The sequence below is a fragment of the Miscanthus floridulus genome, chromosome 19, assembly GCF_019320115.1.
Source record: "Miscanthus floridulus cultivar M001 chromosome 19, ASM1932011v1, whole genome shotgun sequence".
In the NCBI taxonomy this organism is placed as follows: Eukaryota; Viridiplantae; Streptophyta; class Magnoliopsida; order Poales; family Poaceae; genus Miscanthus; species Miscanthus floridulus.
Window position 1 is genome coordinate 98298803 of NC_089598.1, and position 14808 is coordinate 98313610.

Below are 14808 nucleotides of genomic sequence, written 5' to 3' on the forward strand. Positions count from 1 at the left end.
AATATTAAGGCCCGATTTGGATTCCATGGTCTAAACTAAACTTTAGACCAGTTGTGGTTTAATGAACTAAAGCCCTTTTTGTGAGGTTGACTGAACTTTAGATACAATTTTAGACCACATGTTTGAAGCCTTACAAAGAGTTAAAGTGATCTAAATTTTGGGGGAAATGCTAGCGCACGGACGTCCGATGGGGATGAATTCCATCGAACGCTCGTCCGCACGCCTAACAAGCTCACCCCGATGCCTGACCCGCCCCCATTCGCACACCCTGTCCCCATCCCCATCCGTTCACTCTGCCCTCATCCCCATTTGTTCGCCCCGCCCCCGTAGGCGCACCCCTGCCCCATTGTGCCCTTGACCACCGGCCCCCAGCGTGTCGCACGCCACGTCCGTCGGCCACCGGCTCACCGCGCCCCATTCCCCAACAGGAAACACGTGCAACATGAAACACTTGAATACAACATACGTCTGAAAGAGATGAATCATTTGGAATATACATTTGTAACATATGTGTGAAAACATATGCAACGCCCAGATAGAACACTTACAACATGAAAACACTTGCTGCAACATAAGACTGAAACAGATGAAATATTTTGGAACATAATGTTGCAACATATGTGTGAAAACATATGCAACATCCAGATCAAAGCGCTTGCAACATACGTCTGGAAGCAGATGAAATAGTTTGAACAAATGCTTGCAGCATGCCTCTGAAACACTTGCAACATATGCAATGTCCCCAATCTACTTTTGCAACATCCATATAAAACAATTGTAACATGCCTTTGAAACGTTTGAAACAATTGAAACATACATTTGCAAACATAGGGAGAGAGAGGCCTGGGCTAGTCGATTCTGACTGACGGGGTGGGAGCCGACGGCGAGCGACTGCGCACGAGCACCACCCAGCGGCGCACGCGAACACCACCACCACTGGCACCGGGCTTGACTCGGCGGTGACGGTGGGGGATGGGGGGGGGGGGGGGGGGGGGAGCGCCATGGCCGCTGAGGTGGGGAGAGCTCGGTTGCCGGGGTGGGGGAGAGCCACCAACTATCCTGCAACACCGTCGCGCCACCTCCATGGATCTCGCCGGAGGCGAGTGGATCTCGCTCGTGCTCCATGGATCTTGCCAGGGTAGGGGAGAGGGCCGCTGGATCTGCGGGCATTGGGGGCTCCCGGTGAGGACGCCGGGGTGGGGGAGGATGGCAGGCATTGGTGTGTTGTAGCAGGGGATGGGGAGAGCAGAAGGGGTAAGGATGAGGAGGATGAAGCGAAGGGATAAGTTTTCTTTTGAAATATATATGCGGGCGAGAGCAAGTGACGGAGATGAAAAAGCCATCCGACGTTTATGCAGTGCATCGGACGCAAGACACCTAGCATTTCCGAAAGTTTAGTGACCATGGGATCCATAACAAATGACTTGTCCAGCCGTATTTGTTGTGTAGTGCTGTCTGACGATGATACCTATAAGCTACAGGACTAAAGCATGCCGTCTCTGAAATCTGACCTTAACATGAGTTCCAGACTTGCAGTGCCAATGATATCAGAAGGAAATGGGGGAAGATTTCTTCTTGCTGCTGCACGGAATTATCAACAAGCATCAGGCGCCTTGACATGATACAAGCTAGTACATGACTAAAGCATGCCGTCTCTGAAATCTGACCTTGACATGAGTTGCAGACTTGCAGTGCTGATGATATCAGAAGGAAATGGGGGCAAGATTTCTTATCGCTGCTGCACGGAATTATCAACAACCCGTCTCTCAAATCTGAATTTAGGCATCAGCCGCCTGGACATGATACAAGTCCGTCTCTGAAATCTGAATTTAGCATCAGGCGCGAAATTGCCTCCATTTCTTCGCCAAACCATCTGCTGATGGAAGCTCGGCAAGGCCATCTCTTCTGACCCCGCCAATGCATGGCAGCAGCAGCGTGAAGGGCAGCCGGCGGCTCCGGTAAAATCTGCTGAGCCTGAGTGGCGTCGCATATTAGCTAGCCTTGCCTTGTTCCGACTGATGATTATCGGGTTCAGTTTGAGCACGAATAAAAATCATTCAGATTCATGAGAGGCTGAGACTGATGCCTTTTGTTGCTAATACTACTAGCTATAGCTGCAGCTTTCGTGAGAGACTGAAGTGAGAATCCAAGGTTCATCCAGTGTTCAGTGTTCTCCCTCCTGTCGGATGAAACCTGAAGTTGTTGCCTAACCTTTTAGCTAATGGCTTTGTTTCAGCTATTGTGCCAGGTGTGACTAAGCTCGTACACCTGGACACTAAATTGTTCACGAAATACGTCTTGATAATGCACTAATTTGAACCTGTATATATGTGTTAATATATTTTTTTATGAGAACTCGTTAAAGTTGCGAACTAAGTATTCTCTAATTAGTTTGGAATTGGGACAGAAGAGGCACGTAAAGGTAAAGTAGACGTGAGAATAAGGACGGCAGGGAGAAGAAATCGAAGCCGATGTGTGCAGTGCTGCTACCAAAACCGTTTCCGAGCCAGCAAGTGTCCAGCCCTCTCTCTCCCTGCATGTGGGCCCCTGTCGAGATAGCAGTCGATGAGTCACGTGATGGATCGGAGACTCCAAATCCGAGCTGTGATCGACTCCGCCGCCTGCCGGTCGCCGGTCGCCGGTCGGGCATTATAGAAGCAATCGACTAAGAGAGAGAGGAGGCAATCGAGGCAAAAGCTGGAGGCCTTCTCCGCTGTCCATTCGCATCGTCGGCGTCCAGCATGCGATCGGCGAGGGTGGCGTGCTCTCCGCCGTCTCCGCAGCAGCCGCTCTGCCGCGGCAGCTGGCACGGACGACGCGCCGACGTCCTCGCGGGAGGATCATCACATGATGGCACTGTTGTGCAACGACGAGCGGGCGGGCGATGAGCCGGCTCCGCTTGCACCGGCTCCGACTCCGGCTCGGGCGAAGGGCGGCGCGCCGCTCCCGGAGCCTACGCCGGCGGGGTCGGGGCTGTTCGACAGCGATGCCTGTTGTAACTTCTGGACGGGCTTTGGAAGCGTACGTATATATGTTCTGGTTGTTTTTTTTAAAGAAACTCTGAAAAGCTGCTAATGGGCCCTGGAAGAACATCCTGCATTGCCTTCTTTTTTTTTGTAAAAAAAAAGAAAAAAAATCGTTCATGCATGCCCTAGGGGAATAGGGGATTTTCTGTTTCAAATAAAAAATCAAAAGAAGGGGAGTAAAGAGAAAATCAGTCTATGGGAGACATTGGTTTAAAAACTTTCTTGATAAACCTTTTAGTGCAATAGTCAAGAACAGTTTAATGGCAAACAAAATCTGACCATAGTCAAATTTAAGCTCAAAATTGAATTTAATCAGATCGTTTTCACCCTTTTAATGTACCACGCCCATCCAATTCCTAGCGGACTACTGCAAGTTAGTTCCTTATTGTCGATCTTCTTTCCGTTTCTTGTGTGAAAAACAACATATACAAATAATAATATAGTAAATCATTTTAGACCATTATTTATCGACGACCTTTTCATTTATAGTATCTTCTGTAAAAGTTGGTTGTTTGTGGTCTTCTGTTGTTTGATCCAATTATTATTTTCTATTTGTATTTTAATCCTATTCTATGCGGATTTTAATTACGTTTTCTTGAAGAATTTAACTAATGACTAGTTCAAACCTTTTCTGCAGACCGCTTTAATTATCGTTGACGTTTTTGCTATCTTTGTTTTCTGCTTCATGGCTCATTAACACAGCACAGAAGACTGAAGATTGTTAACATTGAGGCATTGAGCGATGGTGCTCGTGCAATAGCAGTAGGCTACTTGGAAAATATATTGGTACAATAATGCATGTACCGGATCTAGCTTGTAATAATGTGTTAAAGGCAACAAGGTATTTTGATTTCTGTTCTTATATAGCTTAACAAAGTATTGTTGTCGCAGCCTCCCAATGTGTTTTTTTTCCCTTTCTAAGGAAAAACAATCTGTGATTCATATTTATTTCATAAAACGTGTTAACGTTGAAATACTTGCTTCCCATCTTCCAAACCGTTATTATTAAAGTCTAGGTGACTTTATTTACGCTGATGCAACTTCAGTTGGCATCTGTTTTTCTTCACATTTTCATTGACATACTTCTTTTCCATAAAAAAATTGACATACTTGGAATTCCACGTGAAAGCATTCCTCCTACTCATCATAACAACCCCCACCCCCATGTGAGCCATTGCCCGATGGCGCACTTGCAACCCTAGCCCCGCCTCCTCATCGCCGTCGTCGGCGCCAGCTGCCTCTCCGGCACCGACGCCCACCTCCCCCTCCCACTTCCCCCCGCGAGCCACCTACTGCCAGCCATGCGCGACCTCTCGTCCACATCGGTCTCCTCCCCGTCGCCGACCCTACACCGTCGACGCCGGCGCAGGATGTCGCCTCGGCCACGGCAGCCGCCTCCGGCTCCCCTCCCTTCCCTCCTTCCCCACCCTTGCTTGTCCCTCCATGGCACGGCCCTGACGCCGAGGCCTACGGAGTTGACGGTCCGATGTCACGTCACGTCGGCCACCCACCGTGGGAACCGGGGCCGGCGAGCGGGATGGCCCCGCAGACCATCAGGTCCAGGTCCTGGGCCCACCTGCCGTCGACGATGTCGGCCGGTGTAGGGAACGCTGGTTGTGACTTTTCTCCGCGCTGCCCGACAACACGACCGAACACACCCTGTCAACGTCCGGTCGCTGAGCGACCCAGCGTCCGGTCGTTTGACCGACGCCAGCGTCTCGGCTGTTACGACTAACCAGACACGCCGGTTCCACTGGGACCAGCGTCCGGTCACCTTGTCACCAGCGAGACTAACTCCTTTTCATCTCTAACTTCTTCACCCTTGCTCAAATGTGCCAACCACCAAGTGTATTACCTTATGCACATGTGTTAGCATATTTTCACAACCATTTTCAAGGGTGTTAGCATTCCACTAGATCCTAAAAGCATATGCAATGAGTTAGAGCATCTAGTGGCACTTTGACAACTGCATTTCGATACGAGTTTCACCCCTCTTAATAGTACGGCTATCAAACCTAAATGTGATCACACTCTCTAAGTGTCTTGATCACCAAAACAAAATAGCTCATATGGTTTATACCTTTGCCTTGGGCTTTTTGTTTTTCTCTTTCTTCTATCCAAGTCCAAGCACTTGATCATCATTGTGCTATGATCTTCATTTGCTTCACCACTTGGAGTGTGCTACCTATCTCATGATCACTTGATAAACTAGGTCAGCACTTAGAGTTTTATCAATTCACTAAAACCAAACTAGAGCTTTCACTCGTGTCATTGAGTTACCCTCACTTGTGGGTGGGTTCTTACGTCGCCCATTTGTTGGGCTAGGTGTGTGATACCTATTAGCCGTTGAACCACCAAGTATTGGTCAACACAATGGGGACTAGCGTGCCGGCAAGCACGTGAACCTCGGGAGAAAAATCTTATGTCAATTGTGATTGGAATTCTCCCGGCGATTCACTTGGTATTCATTGATTGGTTCATTGTCTCTTGCCACGATGGTATAATTATCTCACTCACTCTCTTGTATTTACTTTGATATATAGTTGTGTAGCAAGGCTCTTTAGTGTAATTAGTTTGAGAGCTTGCTTGTTAAGTTGAGTAGCTTGTCTAGTGAGGCTCTTTAGTGTAGCTAGTTTGAGAACTTACTAGTTAGAGAGTAGTGGCTTAGCCATTGATTGATCTAGAGATATTAATCAACTAGAATTATGGTGTAGATGGCTTGCAACCCTTGTAGAGCTAGAACAAAATTGCATTTCGTCATTTAGGTTACTAACCCTTTGCTCTAGTGAATTTGTAGAGATTTTTTATAGACTATTCACCCCCTCTAGCCATTTAGGACCTTTCACCACGCCTCCATGGCCATCACCGACTCCCGTCCATGCCATCGCCTCCCCGCCACCGGATTTGGGCATGCTGTCCCCTTCTCCGCCTCTGGCAGTGGCCGGTGCTTCCCTCCCCCCTCCCCTCCGGTGGCCGGTGCTTCTTTTCTCTGATGGTTGAGTTTTTCTATGGCTACGAGGAAAGGAAGAGAATAACATGTGGGCCTCACATGTCATTCTCTGGTAGAATGGATTTGGGGGTCTAATCTATATCTATCTATATGTATATATCTTATAGTTCTAAACCCTACTAGAATATTATCTTGACATGCAAGGTGTCCACCTCAGCATTCCACTATAACTTGCAAATCCTAAACCCCACTAGAATATTATCTTGACATACATGGTGTTCACCTCAACCGTTCACTATCACTTGCAATTAAAGTTCACTAGCACAAGCAATTATAATATCTACGTCAGCAAGACACATCCACTAACATATATTTAGTTGTCTATATCAGTGTGCCACGCTATCCACTAAGACTAGTTTATAATAATTAATCCCTTCCTAAGAATTATATGAATAGTTTAGTTTCATTCCAAATCAGTAGTTTCAGCAGCAACGCGTGGGGTATGCTTCTAGTTTAGGTAACGCTGATGGATGAAACGACAAAAAATGGGTAGTATAAAAATATATGGCTACTCAAACAGATAAATAGTAGTCCATTTTGAATAGTATTGCTAGAGATGCTCTTATAGATGTGAGGTAGGATGCTAGCCGCTAGGATTGCTGGTCACGGCCACGACCTATTTTGTATATGATAGAATGTTTGACATATGCGATAGTGTGTACTATCCGTCCAAAAAAAGTGTACGTTTCATATTTTGTATACGATGGAATGTTTGACATATGCGATAGTGTGTACTATCCGTCCAAAATAAGTGTCGTATCTCAAGGAGTCAACCAATTTTAAGTTTGACTAGATTTAATTCTATAGAAAAATAGTATTGATATTTGTATCTCTAGATAGGTTTACATTAAAATATATGACATGACTAATATAATGGTGTTTATTTGGTATTATAAACATTAGTATATTTTTATATATATTTGATCAAATTTTATCTTGATTCACTCCTCGGGACGTGAGATAAGCACTTTTTTTTTGAATGAGGTAGTACTTTCCAGAGATAAAAAAAGAACCATTATTGAAGTGTATTTTTTCACCTAAGGGCTTGTTTGTCTGCGCTTTAATTCATCCCAATTCAATATATTATTAGGATTGGATTATTAAGATAGAAAATTAACTAGTTTTCATTCGATCAATCCTAGTACATTTGAATTGAGTTTGAATTGAAGTGGATTAATTGGACGGTTGCACGCCAACCGACGACACATCAACTCATATCACAATCCATATGACCGGGATGGACTGTTGCAGGCCCTTGTTTAGTTCCCTTCAAAGTTTGAAGTTTTTTCACTCTCTCTGCATCACATTAATTTTTGGACGCTTACATGGAGCATTAAATGTAGGTAAAAAAAATAATTAATTGCATAGTTTAGTTGAAAATTACGAGATGAATCTTTTGAGCTTAGTTGGTCCACGATTGGACAATATTTACCAAATAAAACGAAAATGCTACTATTCATCAGGTTGAAATTTTCTTGAATCTAAACCAGGCCTAGCTAAAAGGTTACGATAACAGCTCTGGCCGTCGTTACAACTCGGCTAATCATTCCTCGCCGTTCCTCGGTTCTCCCCCGAGTTCGGCTATTCCTCGCCGTCTACCTCTTTCGCCTCCGTTGCTTCTAGCATCCAACCGACAACGCGGGCGCATGGCGTTGGTTGCTGGCGGCGGTATCGACAAGCCCCTCCCCGCCGCGCTCCTCAGCCAGCTGCTCCCGCCGGTTCGCGGCATCCGCATCGCTGCGCCGTACTCCAGCGACGATGACGAGCGTGCGCCCCTCATCCCCACGGGCACGCCGGCTTCCTCCACCTCCGCCTCCTCCGACCCGGCGCCGACCGCCAGTTTCCCGGGGGCGACGGGCACGCCGGCTTCCTCCACCTCCGCCTCCTCCGACCCGGTGCCGACCACCAGTTTCCCGGGGGCGACAGCAGCAAAGCGGTGGAGGCCGTTCAGGCGCGTAGGCGACGTGTTCGACGCATGGACCAAGCAGGGGCACGAGGAACCATACGCCGACATCGACATTGAGATGGCATTTCCCGCTGCCAACTTTCCCAACCCGGCCTCCTCGATGGTCAAAGCCAATTCAGCGCCGCCACGGTGGGCGAACCGGCGCGTAGGCGATGGGCAGGCTCTGCGCTTCCAAGGCTTGAACAAGGATTCTGGTGCTGGATCGAGGCAGCCTGCTGCTAGCTCCTCCGTGGCCAGTGCATCCGGGCAGTCTGCAGCCGAGTCCATGGTGGGCGCTGGCACTCCATCCGGCTCCGTGATGGGCGCTGGCAGTGCATTCGGTTCCGTGGTCGGCACTGGCAGTGCATCGGGGCAGGTATTGCCAGAAAGTCTCTCTCGCAATTATTTTGCTAATGTGATTCCGCATGACCACCAGTTTTCTTTTGAGTAGAATGCACAATTAGTACATAAACTTGCCGTGTGGGTGCACTTAGATCATCTCTCTAAATGTACATATGGGTTCAATAACTTGGCGGGTGGGTGCACAACTGCTCACGAACGCGACACATAGGCACAAAAAACGGCATGCTGGCTAGTGATGTGGCATATTTTGGTCTTATCTGAAAATTTCCATTCCCATCTTTCAATTTAGTACTCCCAAAATTCTGTGCAGTCATCTCTTTTGGAACACGACACATGTAAAATTTGTTCGCATATGAATGATCAATTAACTGACACTGATTTATTGGCCACACGTTCAGTAGTACGACATTGCCTATGTAATATACTATGTTATGAAAGCAATGAAATTATCTTCCTGGTTGAATCTGTGTGAGTTTTCAGAGCTGCCTGTGAACACAATTGTGGGAAAAATAGAAGCTATACAAGAATGTGCACAGCTTAAATATCTAGCTAAATGTAATGTTGTTGGAATGTGCACAGCTTAAATATCTAGCTAAATGTAATGTTGTTGGCTAGCCTCTGGTGAGTCTGTGTTAGACTAATCTCATCAGGAACTAAATTGAGATCAATGTGGTCCTCATGTACTCTGCCACCTCGTCCCCTTGATCTTCCACATCCTCTGCCACCTCTTCCTCTTGACCTTGCCTTCCGTCTCCCTACATTGGAAGGAAAGCCTGATTCCTGGTTCTCTCGACCATGCCCTCTACCACCTTTTCTCCCTCTGCTGCCTCTAGTTGCGGCCCTTCCAACTCTAGTTGCAGTTGTATGCATTGTGGGAGGTGGTATGTCCTCTCTATGGGCAGCAACAAATGCGGATTCATCTGGTAATGGTACATTCTCCTGAGCATAAGCTTGGTGCTCCATTTCCTGAAAAAACCAAATACATCAGTAAGCAAAGTAAAACATTGTGTTCTTATTTCAAGTACCAAGTTGGCTTTGAAAAGTTAGCTTACTTGTTGCATCATAATGTTTACCAGGTTTTCAGTATCTTTTGTAGGATCACTGTATCCTTGTAGGATCACGCATGTCAAAGTCCTTGTCCTTCTCCACCTCTTCCACATTCAATTTCTTGCCTTTATATTGCACCATGCCGTCCTCCACATCAGAGTCAACATTGTCCTCAAATAAGTCATCATCATCTTGCCCAAACTCATTGTCACTGTCCATTCCATCAATTTCAGAACCTGAAGCTTTATCATCAGAATCAAACCCATTGCAATCTGCATTATTAGTCGAACTCTTTGGCACATCGTCATAAAATTTGGTTAAATTATCCTCTTTATCGTCAATGGATACTGCATTCTTGGGGCTGATAAGTGGGAGGGGATGATCACTCGTGCCATAAACATTGACATCATCCATTTGCTGCCTTTGCTTCACTATAAAGTTTGAGTGATCAATATAAATTCTAAAAAAAATTGTGGTGTGCTGATACATTGATCATCCTAATGGTATCTGCATCACATGTCACTAGAAGCAAACACTCTGCAACAGTATACTCTGGAATACACCAATACCAACTGACTGGTCTGTGCTCTGCATAGTCTAACTCTTTTAGAATGTCTGGCAAAAATAGCATCAACCGTTCCTCAGCATTACAACCATCAAATCAGTCGACCTTTTCATCAACATACACCCTGTTCCTTGCAAGCCCACAGAAAAATCCCCCATGGTGTACTTCTAAACTGAAAAGTGATGAATTGCCTACAGTCCAATGACATAAACATGTTCAGTATTGGACCTGCAAAATTGGCCTCATACACAAACCTTAAAACAATCTAATCTCTCTTGATCATGAACACTAAAAGAAATCTCCTAAAGCGGGTAAAGACTGGCACTCACTATAATCTGGAGTCTAACCACCAGGTTCCTGTCGCCTTGGACCCATTGCTCCAGGGATACGTCTGGTCGCTCGTTGGCGGCCGTGCGGTTGCTGTAACAGTTTGTCGTTCTCCTCCGCCAAAACCATCTCCATCTATTATTTGTGCAAAAGTTGGGAGGATAAAATAATGAGGAAATTAAGGACTAAGGGGCCATCTGATAATTACCATAGCCTCCCACGCCCTCTCATGCACGCTAGACCTTGTATAACTTTGCCATCTCAGCGGCCAACCTGGAATTTTTTTGTCTACGTGTGATGACCATGGCAACTGTGCACCCACAAATCAAGATGTACATTTAGAGAGATGATGTACCTAAGTGCACCCACGTGCCAAGTTTATGTACTATTTGCGCATTTTACTCTAAAAATTAATACTACTATTGACTTTCAATTCTAGCATACCCCAACTTGCTTGGGACTAAAAGGCTTTGTTGTTGTTGACTTTCAATGTACAGATATATTGAATTCCATGACAACCAGTAGCTATCTACTTATTGGTGTTCTGTACCATACTTGGTATTAACAAGTGCTACATGACATTGCAGGGAGTGACAACTAACTGGATGGAGACGTTTAAAGGATTACTTGTGGCCTACGTGTTCTTTGTCCTGCCTATCATCTTGTTTTTCTTTCCCAGATATGACAAGAACCAAAATCACCCTGTGCTACAAAATCTAATGGACAACAGTAAGATCAATTCAGAAAAGGTGTCTGTCTTGGTCTTCTTTGTGATTCTTTTGACTGCTGGTGTACTAGGGGTCTTGCTAGCTCATATTGCACAAGGACCAAAGGTTACCAGGGCTGTTGGTGCATTTACTTTATGGATTATCATATCGATTTTTGGTTTCATGGATTATATCCTTGTGAGGACCATGCCAGACAATCTCACCAACAAGTTGATGTTTCTTTCACATTTCATCGTTACGACGACTATTATCTGCTTTTTGTGGTTCAAATATGTATGGCCAAGCAGCTGTTGTCAGGTAATATATTACTCATCGCATTTGTACGTCCCCCATAATATGATTTGTCAATACTCGCTTACATTATTTCTAATATAAATATTCCTTTTATTGTATGCAGGGAGGAACCAGACAAGACTGATCCACCTAAGAGTCCAACTACCTGGTCTACAACGATGATGTTATAACAGTAGATGATGTTATCCATCATGTTGATATGCTTTTTGTGTCATAGCCTATCAATAGACTAGTTAAAGCTTACACTTGACATGGTCACCCTTAATTGTTGTTCGGCTGGCGTTACCAGCTGTTGTCGCTGGCTGCAACTAGCATAGTCTACAGTAATTCTACAGTGAAATGTGAAAGAAACCACAGCCAGACTAGATATGTATAGTATAATAGTTTTCTACTTTTGAGTTTGATCCTTCCTTTTGATTCTCAATATCCTTTTCTGTTCATTTTCCTCACTGAGCCCCTTGTATGCGGTTCAAAAGTTGCAAACCGTCTCAAGTAGTCTCATGGTGTTCTATAATGTGACTGTGATCAGTTTGGGAAACATTTTGTTTGAATTACATTAGATGAACACCATGGGTCTTCTTTCTTCATTATTTTTTTTTGGGTAAAGAAAGATGTGATGAAACTCTTTCCCTAGTGACCAAATCACATTGTGACAAGATTGATTCACCGAACAATGCATGTATGTGTTGTGATGAACTGTGGTGCCTACTGGTCTGCTAAGTTCTAAACGAGGGTACCACAATCTTTTCAATTTCTGTTCATTCATTACTAGTAAGGTGCCTGTGCTTTGCTATGGACCATAACCTTAAAAACTCACATATCAACTATCAAGTGAAATTATTGCTTCATGTGTTTTTTTTTTGAAGCAAACTACGGGGGGTGGGGGAGAGGATCCCCACCTGGAAATTATATTACCAAAGTTCAAACGTTTGTTACAGAGACCGTTGTTACAGGGGGCAGAACGGGTACATGAGGGGAGTGTTTACATTCATTCAGATATAAAAGCCAGGCCTGAATGCTATCCGCAGTGCCGGCATTCCTGAGGACAAAACGCTTTTTCCATACAGCAAGATCTTCAGTCACACGTGTGATAATCTTCGTTATGGACGTTTGATCACCCTGAAACACTTCTCCATTTCGAGCATCCCAGAGACGCCACAGTAGTGTGAGCAATATAGATGGCCATAGCTTGACGTCTAGACTGCTTCATGTGTGTTCATACATGTAACCTCCCATGCTTTGCTATGGACAACTCACGTACCAAAAGTGAAATCATTGCTTCATGAGTGTTCATACAAGTAACCTAGTGACTTTTTTTTTGGGGAAAAAGTCTTGTTATAATCCAAAGAATAAAAGGCAAGTATGCAAGTTCAGGGCCTATGTATTTAGCCTTGAAGGCACGCCCACAAAAAACACGACACATGATCGTTCATCCTTTTTTTTTTTTTGCCAAAAGGGGGAGAGCTCTATTTTTTTCGAAAGCATGCTTAGCACGTGCTTCATTAAGGGAAGTGGGAATCAAGGTACACAACCCAAAGGCCCGGTTGGCGAGTTGCCATAGGCGCGACGGGTAGAACACATACAAAGATCACCGGCTCGAACGGTGGAGCAGCAAGGTCGTAGTGCTGGCTAGACTAATTGTGCGACAGAGAGCTAGGGGAAGCCCGCTAGGCAGCAGGCGTGAAGAGCGGCGCGAAGCTCCGGAAGCCGGCCGCTATCCAGTCGTTGGCTTCGTGACGGATAAGAGATACGAGCTCGGTCGGCGTCTTGCAGGAGGAGTCGAAGGTCCTTCTATTGCGTTCCTTCCAAACCTCCCAAGAAACAAGCAGCGCCAAGGAGTCGAATCCCCGCCAGAAGGACTCGGGAACCCGCATCCGTTCCTGCTGCCACCAGTCGAGTAGAACGAGCTCTATTGATTACTCATGAAACATGTTACATTCTTTCACAATTAATGACTCCATGCGCTGGGGAACCTGCACATGCCACACTGCTGAGTGTGACATGCGTTTCGCTAGCTGAGCGAGTTCATGAATGATTTCATTTTGTTCTCTCCTCACAAATTGGAATCTCACCTCTGTTAGCATTCTAGACACATGTTTTATATCATTTACAATAAAAGGGAGCCGCGATTTATCCACACCTGGACGGCAAGCAGCTTGAATAACCAATGAGCAATCAGATTCAATAATGGTTTTACTCTGTGTCCATTCCGTTGCCAGTCGCACCCCTTCTAAGCAAGCTAAAGCTTCAACCTCCTCTGCATTCATCCCTTCAAAGATGGCCTTCCAAGCACAAATTATAGCCACACCTGCACTGTTCTGTATCACAATACCAATGCCCGCACGTCCAGTTTCTTGGTTAAAAGCTCCCTCAACATTGACTTTCACCCACTACTACACAGCGCTTAATCGAGGCGGGCGAAATTGGTTAATGGAGGAGGGCAACACAACCGCCTCCAATCAAAGGACTCGGTTAATCGTAGATTAACGGAGGCGGTTGCTTTGTTGTTGACGAAATCTGGTCGGCAGTCTATCGAGAGGTATACCCACTGTAGTAGATGAATCGGTGGAGGGGCGACCAGATGGTAACAGAGACACAAGACACAAGATTTATACAGGTTCAGGTCGTCAGCTTGACGTAACACCCTACATCCTGTGCTCTGTTATTTTGTATTGATTGTGTATCAGATTCGATATATCCTGTCTAGGGGACCCCTGCCTCTCCTTATATACTCTGGAGGGGTAGGGTTACAAGAAAAATATCCTATTTGGTATTATACAATAAATCACATCTTCATGTAGTCTTGCGGTGCACGTATTGATCTTGTGGGCTATGCCACCTTTGGGGCGCGGCCCATGTCTTGTCTTATGGGTACCGGGGGCCATACCCCCACAGCTAGTCCCCAAGCACCTTGTATCCTTTGAGCAACGCTGTCTTAAACAAGTCCGAGCAGTTTGATGTGAAGTCGATCAGTTTAACCGGTGATCCGAGCGGTGGAAGTCGAAGCCGACCAGTTTAACTAGTAAACTGAGCGGTGAAAGTCGAAGCTGACCAGTTTAACTGGTGAACTAAGCGGTAAAAGTCGAAGCCCACCGGTTTAACTGGTGCGCAGATCTCGGACTTAGTCAAGTAAGTCAGAAGGATATAAGGGGCTCAAGATAAAAAATTGAAAATTCTCCACCTTAGACGAAGTGTAGTCGGTTAGACTCCGTTTGCGAGGAATCATCCATGATTTAATCAATAAAGAGGGTAAATCAAGAAAATAGCACTACATTCACCGCTAGGTGAAGTGTAGCCACTTAGTCCCCGAGCCTGCTAGAAGATGAAGAAATTAATCTTGTAGCAGGGTCAAAGAAAATAAGCCCGAAAGCTTGCCAATGTCATCTGTCATGTGCGTATCAAGATCCCAGACGTGCTATCCAAGATCAGCACCCTGATCCGAACAGCATGAAGCAAGTTGATAGCACACCGATAAGACGTAGCAAGATCCGATCACCGAGAGA